The sequence below is a fragment of the Octodon degus genome, unplaced genomic scaffold (assembly GCF_000260255.1).
Source record: "Octodon degus isolate 3935 unplaced genomic scaffold, OctDeg1.0 scaffold00079, whole genome shotgun sequence".
Taxonomy (NCBI): Eukaryota; Metazoa; Chordata; class Mammalia; order Rodentia; family Octodontidae; genus Octodon; species Octodon degus.
This window is the reverse complement of record NW_004524655.1, coordinates 2,229,334-2,242,910: the sequence shown is the minus strand read 5'-3', so window position 1 is coordinate 2,242,910 and position 13,577 is coordinate 2,229,334. Positions and strand designations below refer to the sequence as shown.

The following is a 13,577-nucleotide window of genomic DNA, read 5'->3' as shown; positions in this document are numbered from 1 at the left end:
GTGTATGCCAGGCCTGAGCTGTGCCTGGAGGGGGCAAGGTGAAGTAGGAGGAAGAGGAAGCTCATTGCACACACTCACAGGACCTGGGCTAGGACTGGGTCTGGGGCCTCCGGGATGGGGCAAAAATTCCTACTTGGTGGGTGGGGTGGGGGAGGCACTGCAGAGTGGTGGGCAGCGGCCCAAGGGGCTGGGAGAGGGTCCGGCCCACTCTGTGCCTGGGCTGGGGCTGGTCCCGCCGGCGCAGGGTAGCAGGAAGTTCTCCGCACACTCACCGGACCTGGGTTAGGACTGGGTCTGGGGGCTCCCGGAACTCGGCAGAAAATCCTACTCCTGTAAATACTTTTAATACATAGTTTTGTATAGTTCCAAAAAGCTGTATTCAGTGTTTGCTTTTAAACACACACACACACACACACACACACACACACACACACACAAAGCACAAGAGAGAGTTGAGAATTGTTTGTGCACTGAAGAATTTAAAAAGTATTTGGATTCCATTAATACTTTCTTCATTTGAACTTCCATATGAATAAGTGCATATGTGTGCAGGTACACGCCTGTATGTATATGTGTTTAGATGAATGGATAGAAATTAGTGACTTTCAACATCAAGCCATTCCTAGGTTCTTGGACAAAACATTTTAAGAGCTTAATAATTTTGTTTTGTCCAGTATTACTAATAGGATAGTTGTTTAAAGAGTCATTTATTTTTTATTTTTTGTGACTACAACATTAACACGGTCCGTACAAAACATGTTTCACCAATAGGAGATTTAGTATTTTAAAGTGTCAAGTTTTCTGTTCCTCTAGTAAGGTAATAGAATTACAGTTTGGTATATTAAGGATGAATTGTTTGAAAATCTAGAAATCTTTAGTGTGTATGTATTATGCTGTCAAGCAATCTCTGGGCAGATTGCTTTCTTCAGGTTCCTGTAAGCACGAGGTTTCTTTGGCTTTGGGGCATAGTTATTGGTGTGGTTGTATTTCGCCATACCTTTTAAAAATGTTAGTTTTTGGCAAGGATAATATAAACAGGGAGACAATTTTGTTTTACTTTTTATTGTTGATGATAAAAACCATTCATGTCAGGATGTGGAGAGTCTGGTAGGATAGAACTATTTAGTTATTTCACTTAAGTTTTAAACTGTGCCCTGAAGACCACAGACTTCTTAGATTGAATGTAGTGTTGTCAAATTAGACAAGTATTGTTAAATACAGCACCACACTTTAGATATGTGAAGTGATAAATATCATTGTATTAACCTGTGGCTATCATTTTCGTTTATAATAGGAAAGGCAATGAAGCTTTTTAAATAAGTTTTATACTGTCCTTTGTTAACTTTTGTCATTACTTAATTATGTAATCTACTGAATTAAGGACTCTGACAAAGCATAGTTTGCACAATAAATATTTGTTCAGTATTCGTTAAATGTATGTAAAGCCATCCCTTGGAATCTGTGGTGTTGGTTCCAGGATGCTCCTGTGGATACCAAAAGCTCACGTAAAATGGCAGTGTCTGCGTAGAACCTGTACACATCCTTCGGAATGCTGTATATATATCACCTCTTATCTATAATTCCCAATGTAAGTAGTTTCATACTGCATTGCTCATGGAATAATGACAAGAAAAAAATGTGTACATATTTAGTACAGGCAGTTTTCTGTAGCCGGTTGAATGCTTAGATGTGGAGATATGCCATTGACCCCAGACTGTATTTGTTATTCTTCCTACATGTAGTGTTCCAGACATAAATATCTGAGAATTGTCTTTGTTATGATAGACAGATATTTGATACTTCTCTTTGTCTTACTTAGACCATGCTGCTCTTCTTGAGTTGAAGGTATTTAGAGAATTTAATCAAATTAAACTTTTAAGCTTCTCAAAAATAGAAAATAATAGGATTTTTTTGCTGTGAGGTATTTTGCTACTGCAGAGAATACAGAAGATGCTGCTAAAACACATAGGTTTTATATAATTGTCTTTTTTCCTTTTAATTTCAATAGCCTTAGACCAACAAATAGTCAGGAACTTGTCTATGCTGTTTTCCTTGGCAGCTATACAATTGCAGCAGAGATCATTGAATCTCTCTCTGGTCAGGAAGGGTGCTTTACAGATGAGATGGCCAAGCTTCGACCTATTTAAGACTCAGTTGTAGTCAGCCTTTACTGTGCTGTTCTTTGACTTGTGATGATGAAATTTTTGCATACTTTGGAGTCTTTAATGGCTATATAGTTACATAGTATATGGAAGTTAATAATGATTCCTTATTAAAGGTTTCCATTTGCCACTTAGGGGTGATATTAATTTGGTTGATACTAGCTTTGCCTTGTTACTTAGTAGATATAGAACTAAATTTTCCATTCCCTCCAAAAAGCAGCTTGTGTTTGTAGAAGATGGGCTATATTATTTTGTATCAGGCAGATCTTTATTTGTTAATCTGACAAACCAACTCTATAGGAAGTACCATAGGAAATAAGCAGGATCATATTAAGAAGTTAGGATACTGACAACTGTCATGTGCCCCACAAAACTTTTATTAGATGTTTGAATGCATACAATTCTGTAAGTGGTATGGGATGAGCTAAATGTAGCAGTCACAGGGGAAAAACATTATAGCACTGTTGTGAAATGCAGATTGGAGCAGTGTAGCAGAGCCATTGATTTGTCCATGGTAAATTATTATCTTAAAAAATCGTTTGATTGATTGATTGATTGATTGATTGATTTGGTGCATGGTCTTGCTATGCAGTTCCGACTCATAGTGATCCTTCTGTTTCAGCCTCCCCAGTGCTGGGATTACAGGTGTGCGCCACCACACCTGGCTTCGTTGGCCTCCAGGCCTGCTCAGCATGCGGTACTCAGTGTGGGTCATTGTGCTTTCCAGGCAGTCACTTAGACCACTAAGCTATCTGCCCAGCCTGTCACTGCCTTTACTCATTATATTAGTTAGCTCTTAAAGATCTCTCATGAAGTAGTTGGAGCTTCTCTGCATTTTTTTGAGGTTTCAGTTACTCTTGCTTAACCATAGTCTGAAAAATTAGATGGACTATTCCAGAAATAATTAATACATTTTAAGTTGCAGACTGTCTTAAATAATAGGGTGAAATCTTGTACCATCAAAGCCTGCCCAGCCCAGGATGTGAGTCACCTCTTGTCTAGTGTACCTACACAGTATGTTATTCCTTCTCAATAACCAGTTAGTAGCTATTACGATTTTTAGATCAACTGTTCAGGTATCAAAGTGCTTGTGTTTACATAGTCCCTGTTTTACTTAATAATGGCCCCAAATGTGGTATAATTCTATTTTACAACAGGATGAACATTTTTGATTTGAAAACCATAGAGGTGCTCATCCTATTTCTATAGAACAGATTTTTAAATTCCATCCATTATTTGTAAATGAAGTTTTGGGAATGCAACCCACTTAAAATCTTTCTAAGTACAGTATCCCTAAAATTTCTCTGGTACTGGAAATCATTATTTTGTTTTAGCTAATTTGTGACCAAAGAATAATTTTTATTGTATTTCACTTCTTATATGTATCAAATCTGGGATAATGCTTATATTTTCTCTGTGCATTGATGTGGCAAATTAGTATGTGGTCTCATTAAACTTGACACATCTTTTTAGGGGAGGAAGGGGAGGAACATTTAAGCATTTGTTGAATTCTAAATTTCCCTTCATGCTTCCACCTGCACAACCACCAGAAAGAAAGAAAACAGAAAGCAAGAACCTTTTCCAGGGAATTTTGTAACTTTTTCTTTGGAAACATGCACAAGTATAGTGTGTTAAAAAAAATTTCTCTGGCTACATACTGTAATAAGAAAGTGATGGTGAAGCTTTTCTCCCATATATGTTTTGTTAACTAAGTCATTTTAGGTTAACTAAAATACTAATTATCTTGTCAAACAACCTGTGAGAATTTTATAGGTGTGCTATGTTTGGAAATTCCTTGAAGTTTTTCATTGTTTCTATCTCTTGGCCAAATATGTATTCTACAGTATGTAAACAGTAAAGAAAACAAAATTTGGACATTTCATAATCAGTGGTTAGCTAGTGAATGTAGTTCAGAATTAAGTAATTGACACTGATTATAGAATCATTTGCCTGGAAACAAACCTGTAATTCCTTGTCTCTCTCAGGCTAACAGAGCCTGAACCTATGAAGGCTGTCAGTAGATAAAATACAGTGTAACAGCCAATTATGACTTAACCTGTGTGACTTCAGTGTAAGGAAGAACTTGTTTGGTTTCGACTCTGATAGTTAGAGACACTGCAAGACTAGTTTTTTATTTAAAATACAATATTCCAACATACAATGGTGGTTACTTTAATAATTTGATTAAAACAGCATTTAAAAATATGTATATTACATAGTGCCACTTTATTTTATACACACATATATTATGCATATTGGGACTTGAGAAAGTAAAGAATAGATCAGTAGTAGTCTTGAACTTTTCATGTAGTCTTCTGACTTGTTTGATAAGAGGAATCATTTGCTCACAAATATTTGAGAACTACTATTTACCAGGCACTGTTTAAACTGCTGGAAATGAAGAAAACAGACTGAATTTTGGGTGTTACAGCTTTTCAGCTTTAGTAGAGTAGGTAGTAAAGAAACACATGAAATAGCAAGTATGTCAGATGCTAATTAATGACTTGGAGAAAAAAATGAAGCAGTGAAGAAAGGTATTTGCTCTTTAAATATTGGAGCAGCCAGAGAAAATCTCACCTGATGAATAGCATTGAGCTCAGTCATGAAGGAGATGTGGGACACAAATCATTCAGAAGAACACAAATCATTCAGGAATGCAAAGGCTTTTAGGTGGAGATTGGTTGGTGAAGGCCCTCTGTGGCTGCAGCAAGGGAAGGAGTGGAGATGAAGTTCTGTAGGATGTGTGGGGACAGTGGGTGAACGATGTTGGAGACCGAAGTAGAACCTTTCTCTGAATTGGGAAGTCATTGGGTTCTGAGTAGAGCAATGAGGTGAACTAACCTGTTTTAAACGATCCCTCTGGCTATCCCATAGAGGTAGGTTTGGCTGGGGAAGGACAAATGGAAGCAGGAAGAGCAGACAAGAGGTCATGGCAATGAACCACAAGAAGCATGGGGTATAGTAAATCATGTGTGTATGATAAGGATTGTGAGAAGTGCTCTTGTGCTAGAGAGCATTTTGAAGGTTGGGCTGGCTGCTTAGATATAGAATATGAGAAAGTAAGGTCCAAGCAAAATGTTGGTTATCTTATACTAAATTGCAGCATTTATTATAGTAATACTTTAAAAAATATGGATACAAAGGGATAATTTCATGTGTTTTTAATGTTGTGTCTTCATTGAGTTTTGGATATTTTATGTGAAGCTATTTGTGTAACCCTATTAATGGGTCAGATGGCTATATATGAAAAAAATCAGTTTCAGGATTGGAATGCAGTGTACTGCTGCCACCTAATGTTTATAGCCCTTTATATAATTACAGTGACTGGTCACACATAGCTTTAATATTAGTTTGCTTGTAGAATGTTACAGATTAATTGAAGCTTATTTAATTGCCTTCATATTAGATTCTGGTATGGATATTTAATACGATAATTGAATTGTGTAGAAATAAGGTTGTAGATTGCAGCTTAATTTTATTGGCTTCTTGATCTCTGCTAAATTCAGTTCACAAATATTTATTGTGCTTAGCTTGTGTCAGTTCTCATGATTGTTTTAATGGGCAGAGGACAGATTTAAAAATAACAGTAACACCAAGTAAATAAATAATGAAATAATTAGCATTTGAAGGAAACAGGACAACTGACATGGTTGTTCTTGTAGAGAAGGAATTTATGTCTAAGAAAGCAGATGAACACTTAAAATGTGACCACTGTATCCCTTGCTATGTTTCCTGCTAAATAGGAGTGGTACGTGATAGAAACCTTCCTGCAGTGACTTGACTTCTTGCAGGACATAGTGTGAGTAACATGATAGTTTCTTAGTGCTGAATTGGCTCTCCTTTGCTGCATGAGAAATATTTATCTTTAGTGATGACCAGTTGCTTTGAAAGTTGTATGTTTATAGTAGTGTCTGCTTTTCTAGGTCTTTTTTTGTGATTAGATTTGAATGTGATGGTTCACTATCTCAGACATGCCCTTTCCCAGGTGCTTGCTGTATTATATACTTCAAAGAGGAACACTTCATGAGGGACAGAATTCTTTCTCCTTCTTCCCTCCCTCTTTTCTTCCTTCTCCCCTCTCTTTGCGTCCTCCTCTTCTATCTCTTTATTTTTTCTCAACACCTTTTTTCTTTCATCTATTTATCCATTAATCCACTTTACTTCTTTGTCACTTGACCACTATAGCTGCACAGATACTGTTAGAAGAAATATGAACACTAGAACTGAACCCTGAGGATGAATTGAGCAGAAATGGATTGAATGTGTACTGTGTGTGTCCCCAGGGACTGTTCCGTGCTACAAGGTTGAAACAAAGCAAGCAAATCTTTGCCTTCTTTAAGTTTATTTATTTTTTCTTTTTCTTTTGCAGAACTGGGGATTGAACTTGGGCCCTTGTGCTTGCCAAGCAAGCACTTATTCTACTGAGCCATCTCCCTGGCTCCTCTTTTTCTTTTTTTTATATATTTAGTACAGGGTCTACAGGGTCTCAATACACAGATCGGACTCGTAGTGATTCTCCAGTTTTCAGCCTCCTGAGTGCTGGGCTTATAGGTGCATGTCACTACACCCAGTCTCAATCGCCAACGCAGTGCACCCAGGAGGTGCGGCCGGCAGGGCAAGGTCCACTGAGCTATCTGACTGGCCCAAAGTTTACTTTCTAAAGGTAGTAGGGTGAGGAGATAGACAGTGAGCACACATATAGTATGTCAGATTGGTGTCAGGTCCTCTAGAGGAAAATAAAAACAGTGTAATGAGACTAGAATATAATGGGAAATAGGAGAAAGTAATGTCTTTTGTCCACTTTGTACAAGTTTTCCTTTCCATAATTTTGTTTTTAAGTGATTTGTAAAGTGAATGTATACTTAAGATTGTTTTAGATGTCCTTTGGATACAGTATTAGTTCATGCCCCTGTTTATTTAGCAAATATTAATTAAGCATACTACTTTTTTTTTTTTTTTTGAGGTGCTATATAAAATAAAGCAGATAAAAGAAATGTCCTGTACCCTTAAGGAATTTAAGGTCAAATTGGGTTTTTCTCCCTTGCTTGCAAGACTGAGGGTTGAACCCAAGGCCTTCTTACTGAGCTGGGTTCCAAGCCCTTTTTTATTTTCTGTTTTGAGACAGGATCTTGCCTATGGGCATGCACTACCAAGCCCCATGGAGAAAGTACCTTTTTTAAATGACATTCTATGGTGGTTATAGTAGAGTCTTTTTTTTTTTTTTTTTTTTTTGTATACCACAACCTTTTACCTTTGACTTTAAATAAAAGGTTATTTCCTGGGGCCTCTGGTGGTATTATGATATTGATCTTAGAATGGCAGTGTTTTCTTTAGAGACTGAGATCTCCCTGCCTTTGAAAGAGAAATCTGCGTTATGATGTCTCATTTCCTACTGAGTTTAATGTGATAAACCTAGCAAGTTTTTGTCACTTATCATGGAATCACCTTGCAATTTCTTTTAGTATATGCAATCAGTAGGATAGAAGATAGCATATAAAGTTTGTTTTTTTTCAAACTTTGAAAAGGTTGGCATGGTTAAAATTTGAGGAGCATGATCTGTGATGTCTTCGATACAATGTTGTACTAGTGAATGTGCAGTGTCTCACTTAAATGCTCTATGTCTCATCTACAGGTGTGTCTTCTTCATGCCCTTTTGTTAAGACGGTGGTGGTATTCTTAGTGGATGCATAGGATCCAGAGATATGTCCCAGCTGTGTTATGCTTTTGTGGTGTTTATCATTGACCAAATTGCTCTGAATGTTTGCAGTTGCTGATAATAATAGGTGGTTAAGGGTGACTTGATTCAATAAGTTTTTCCTTTTCTTTTTAAATACTAAAGAAAACATCCTAAGTTATAGACTTCAGATATCTTAAAATGTTTTGAACTCAAATAGTTTAGACATTGGTTAAGTAGAACAAATTAAAATTTAAAAAAGGCACAGAATAAAGCATTCATACCTTTCACTGTCAGCTAGTAACCTTTACTTGAAATTTCTTGGTGAGTCACAGTATGGAAGATTTTTCTGAGGAATTGTGACTGACCAAGGTCAGATGTGTGTTAATTGAGCCTCCCCGGATTTGTTCTGGTGGCCAGAAACAAGTGTCTGTGCACTTTAACTAGCTGCCCACCTCAGTGAATCATAAAACTCTAGTGCTAGATGGAGCCAGTGTAAAGGCATAGTAGCCTTGTGAACATTCCAGCTTGGCCTCTGTTTCTCTAGTAGAAGAGAGCAATGAGGAGGTGTTCCAGGGACCACCCAAGCAGTCTTTGATTCTTTCACTTTCTTTGCAGTCTTGAGTATTATTACCATCCTACTGTCTGTCCTGTACCCTGAAGTCAGAAAGAAATCTTGCTATGTAAAAAGTTCTTGAAAGTGCTTGAAATTGTATTTTTTTCTAAGGCTAAGCTGTAAATACACCAGAATGAGTTTTTTTAAGACTAGTTTTGTGGGCTAATTAGATCTTTCTAGATTTTTAACAAATATAAAGAAGATATGACATCCAGCATTTATTGGATTCTTACTAATTTGAAAGTGCAGTATGATACTGTGTTTTTTACACAAAGAAGTACTATGTAAGTTGTCTGTATTCTTAGAACTAACAGTCTAAATGGAGGCAAAATAGCACTTGATACAGCCTGTTCCTTAATCTTCACTGCATGTAAAAATGTACTTGGGAAGATTTTAAATAGATTCTCAAGCACCCTGGGATTTTAATGTAGCTTGGTGTTCCTGAGAATTTTTACCTAACTTTCCTAGATCCTAGAGTTCTTGTTAGTTTCCAAATGCTCATTCTTTGATTAATACTAGCGTCACAAACAGACCAAAGTGTTCCAATTCTAGCTCATTCATTTACTTTGTTCCCTTGACAAAAATACATAATAACTATTGCATCATTGGTTTCCTTGTTTATAGAGTGACGATTATATTTACCTTATAATGGTATTCTGAAGAATGAATTTTGTGGTTGGAGCATAAATTACCACTTAGTAAATGGTGACTGCTGCTATTGTCTTCATCTTTATTACACTTCCACCACCACTGGCATTATCATCTACTCATCATCTATCTTAGTGACAAGATATATGCATAAGATAGTTAACCATGCCAGGCAGCATGTGTGAGTTTAGAGCGTATCAAAGGAGTCTGGACTCAGTTGAATAGATTAAAATGCCCATTTAGAGAAATATGCTTGAATTAGATTCTGCAAAATGCAAAGGATTTAGCTAAGTAAAGGCAGAAGTAGAGGAAAAGACTAGGCTTTATAACACAATTCTTTCAAGATAATTTTGATTATTTTTGCTGAACATTCACCTCGTCTTCTAATTTAAAATAGTTGGCATGCATCACTTATTTTTTTTTTAAGATCATTTTCTTTGCTAGTACATGTTTGTAGTACGTAATATTCTTTGTAGGGAGTTGGGACATGTACACAACACATTTTAATTCCTTTTTTCAGTGGATCACCTGATCATAAGTTTATTCAGGAAAATTGAATGTTTGTGAAAATGTGCATGTAACGTTATATGGTGCTGTGGAGGCTGTCAGCTTATACTCAGTATTATTATTATGTGATGACTTTAGAGACTTAAATACCACTGATTTAGCATAAATGACCTGTTTCTATCAAATAATTAAAAGACGTTTTGTAAGTTAGGTTAAATATTTAACTGATAAGCACACAGATTAAAAACATATAATATGCCACCTGATGTTTACTTGAAATGTAAATTTTGCTGTTTGCCTAGTTTGAATTGTTTGCCTGCCTGTTTTATGGTGGAAGATGGGATGACTAAATTCTTCCACCATTTCCTCCTGTTTCAACTACTGTAAACTTTCTTTGGCACAGCATGCTGATGCTCACGTGGCCCTCACTTGGTGTGAGTACCTCTTTCTCTCACACCTTCCCATGTATAACATACACACTTTAAGTCTGTGTTCTATTCTTACTAGCTCTGGAGTGGGAACCATACTTATAAACAGAAAAACTGAAATTGTGTGGTACTGTTCATTTATGAAGAGGTCATTCTGATGAATTCAAATAAATATTAATTAAAAAATAAATATTAATTTTAAAAGGTTACCTAATTTTGTGGAAATAAAAAGTAAATGTGCTGTGGAGGGCTTAAGGATTTTCTAGAGCCCCATTTGGAGAAATACTGATTACTTGCATTGTAGATCTAAAGGAATCATGGTAGATTTAGCTTGGTTTCCTTATTTAAAATGAAGTATATAGTATCCAAAGAGTTTTTTGAAAAATTGCCCTACTTAAAGCATGACAGTGGCTGCCTGAAAAACTGAAAATGATAGTTATAAAGGATTACAAATCTGTGCATCACACAGTCCCCATTGTCTAATAGATTTACCCTGTGGCACCATGTTCCTTCTTGCTGTGCATAGTATTCTACCTTTTTGGGGAGTCTTTTCCTCGCATTTATGACCCTGACTCCATGACAGCATCAAGCCTTACAGTTCATGCTACCTCTATGGAGTAATCTGCTCCTGACCCCAGCTATCTGCTAAGCTGTAAGAAACCATTCCAAGCGTATGGTGCAGAACCACAACCAATTTATTATATTCACAGGTTCTTTAGGTCAGACTTATTATCTTAGGATTTCCAGAGCCATATTCTAGAGAACTACAAGGTAAGAAGCTACATGGCCTCTGTAACCTAACCTAGAGCTTGTGTGATTCCATTTTTATCTTACTGCTTGGTGGAAGCAATTTTAGGTCCTTTTGTTTTTTTAATTTTTAGGTCCTTTTGTTCTTAAGAGAAAGAAATGCAAGGCCTACCTCTGAGGAGGAACTGTATAAGAATTTGGGGTCTTGTTTTAAAACTCGTCTCAGTTTATTAAAGTAGCATCCTAATCTTACTCCATTGACCTCATATGTTTTACTGTCTTCATAGCATTTAACATGAATTGGAATTTTTTTTTATGTAAAAAGACATTTTATTGACTAGTACCATATATTAATGTATTTCTTCCACTGGCAAACTAAGTGCAGGATAGCATTTCTCTTCGATTCTCCCATGAATCTCAGTATTATCTGTCTTTTGGAGGATTCACTTTCGTATGACATCTATGATACTGCCTGCGAGAATACCAATGATGCTTCATTGTAAAGAAGATTTTGCTAAGTTGTTCTATCATGGGTCCTTGCTCAAGGAATTCACTTTCATTTTCTTCTAATCTGGTGTTCAGCACTTGATCATGTGTCTCTTCAATATTATGGACAGGATCTGGTTGAGGCATAGGTCTTGTGTGTTCATATGGAATGTAGTAGCACCACAGAAGGGTAGTAGCATATGATTGTCCTCTCATCAGATGTCAAAGCAAGCTCTACTTTGCAATCATAGTCATCTGGAGGAGAAGAATACGTAGATTTACAGCAAACATGAGATAAAGCTCCATTTTGGATTGGAAATAAATGCTTCAAGAGAGTTCTCTTTGATATCACCCATTGTACTGTTGCCGCCGCTGTCATAGTACATGAAGAAGCTTATCAGGTGATATGAAAAAATGTGGGAGAAACGGCCTTTAAAATCTGCTTCTAGGCATCAATTTTCATTCCACTAGGCTGCCATCTTGCCTGCCTGGAATATTTTTATATAATAAAATTGTCGTTTAATCTGCCTGTTCAAGGTGGAAGCTTTGTGAAAAACCTATTTTGTTTGCTGTTGTGTTAGCCTATAGAATAAAGCCTAAGACATTATAGGCACTCAATAAATTCTTACTGAAAGGACATGGTGTGAATTAAAAGTCACATAGCCAGTTTGTCAGAGCTAGTATTCTAATATCTTCTCTATTGTACCATATTTTCATAAAATTCTCACATTATTATTTTAAAGTATAAAGTGTTTCATTTCATTGACTTATGTGCAGTGTGCTCAGTAATGAAATACTTTTAAAATTCAGTTATTCCACTGTCAATATACTATCTCTTGATAATACTTTATAATCCAAATTATGTTACTACAAAACTAGTGTGAAGTAGTATAATTGTTTTAATTTTTTGTGAACTGGTATTGAATTTACTTTGAGACAGTAGATTCCTTGGAAGTTAGGCATATGGGATGAGAAATGTTGTTACAGCCAACTTTGGAAAATACAGTATATCAGACTGACTGGACCATGACTTCAGAGATTCACCTGCTTGGGTACCCAGAAGCCTCCACTAGTTACCATGGTCTCAGAGCCTGTTTGTGGTAGTTTTTGAGCAGAGTAGGAATTCTACCAGCTTGGTCTATAGTCTTTCTAGATCCAGCTCTGCTCCATGCATAGGCAATTCCAAGATTATTAAAACTTTTTTTAATCATTTGGATTAAGTTGTATAAGCAAGGGGAGAAGGGAGCTGAATACTGGTCTTCTAGGCAGTGTTGACTGACAGAATAAGGTGCTGTGTTTTGTGGTTATGCCTTGGAAATAAAATAAAGATTGCTCATGTACTAATAAAGAGGCAGAAATCTAGGAAGGAGAGGACAAACTATAGAAACTCAGAATCCCCCCCCCCCCACCATACTGCTACTGGCCTCTGTTAGGGGACATTGTACTCCTTCACTTATGTTCCTTCTATCAAATTACCAAGATCCTTCTCTTGTGTGTTTTATCAGCATAAAACAAACTTACTTCAGTTTTAATTTTTACTAAAAAGGAATTGCAACTGTGCAGTGGCAAGTCATGTTGTCCTCATTTCTTCAGTAATTCTACTTTTTTTTTTTTTCCTACCTTATATCCCAGGATTGGCAAATAGTGAAATTGCAAACAAAGCAGGCTGAAAGAAATGAGGAGAAACCATGTTTTCTTGTGAAAAATAGCATGCTTAGTTTGATTATAGGACATTTACTCCAAATGCTAATTGTGAAGTATCCTAAAACAATATTTTTAGATTTTGTGCTATAAAATTTGAGAAGAACGTCACATTGGAGTTTTGCAAAATTGAAAAACTAATCCACTCTCCAATAATGTGTGTAAATGCAGTAGGTTTCAGAGATGTGCCAATAAAATAACATGGCTGTATTTAATTTGGTAATAATATTTGTGAAATGTGATTGCTGTGGGATTTTGGATTAATGCATAAAACCTAGAGAGTTTTATTTTTAACTTTTATTTATTTATTTTTCAACAAATAATACACTGCGTATATTCTTCTTAGTGGTTAATTGCTGTACAAAATGCAGACTTGTGATCCTACTTACAAACACCATTAGAACAAATCATTTCATTCATTAAGAGAATGCAACTATATATCTATCCCAACCACTTTGAATATACAGATACAAAATGGACATTCATAGTTATATCCCAATTTTTTTAAGTTCCATTGTTGAATATTATAGGTGTGTAAACTCAGCAAAATATTCTAAAAGAGTCCAGTAGCCCACAATAGCATTGGGTCTTCTGTTTAACTGGCAGTG

General features: G+C 36.2%; 1 protein-coding gene and 1 pseudogene across 2 annotated transcripts in view; one reads left to right on the top strand and one right to left on the bottom strand.

Annotated features, from left to right (window-relative positions):
* Med13l (mediator complex subunit 13 like) overlaps positions 1–13,577 on the top strand; it is a 318,553-nt gene that overhangs the window by 135,407 nt on the left and 169,569 nt on the right. The gene's annotated exons all lie outside the window — the stretch shown is intronic.
* Positions 11,206–11,647, bottom strand: LOC105742856 (annotated as a pseudogene).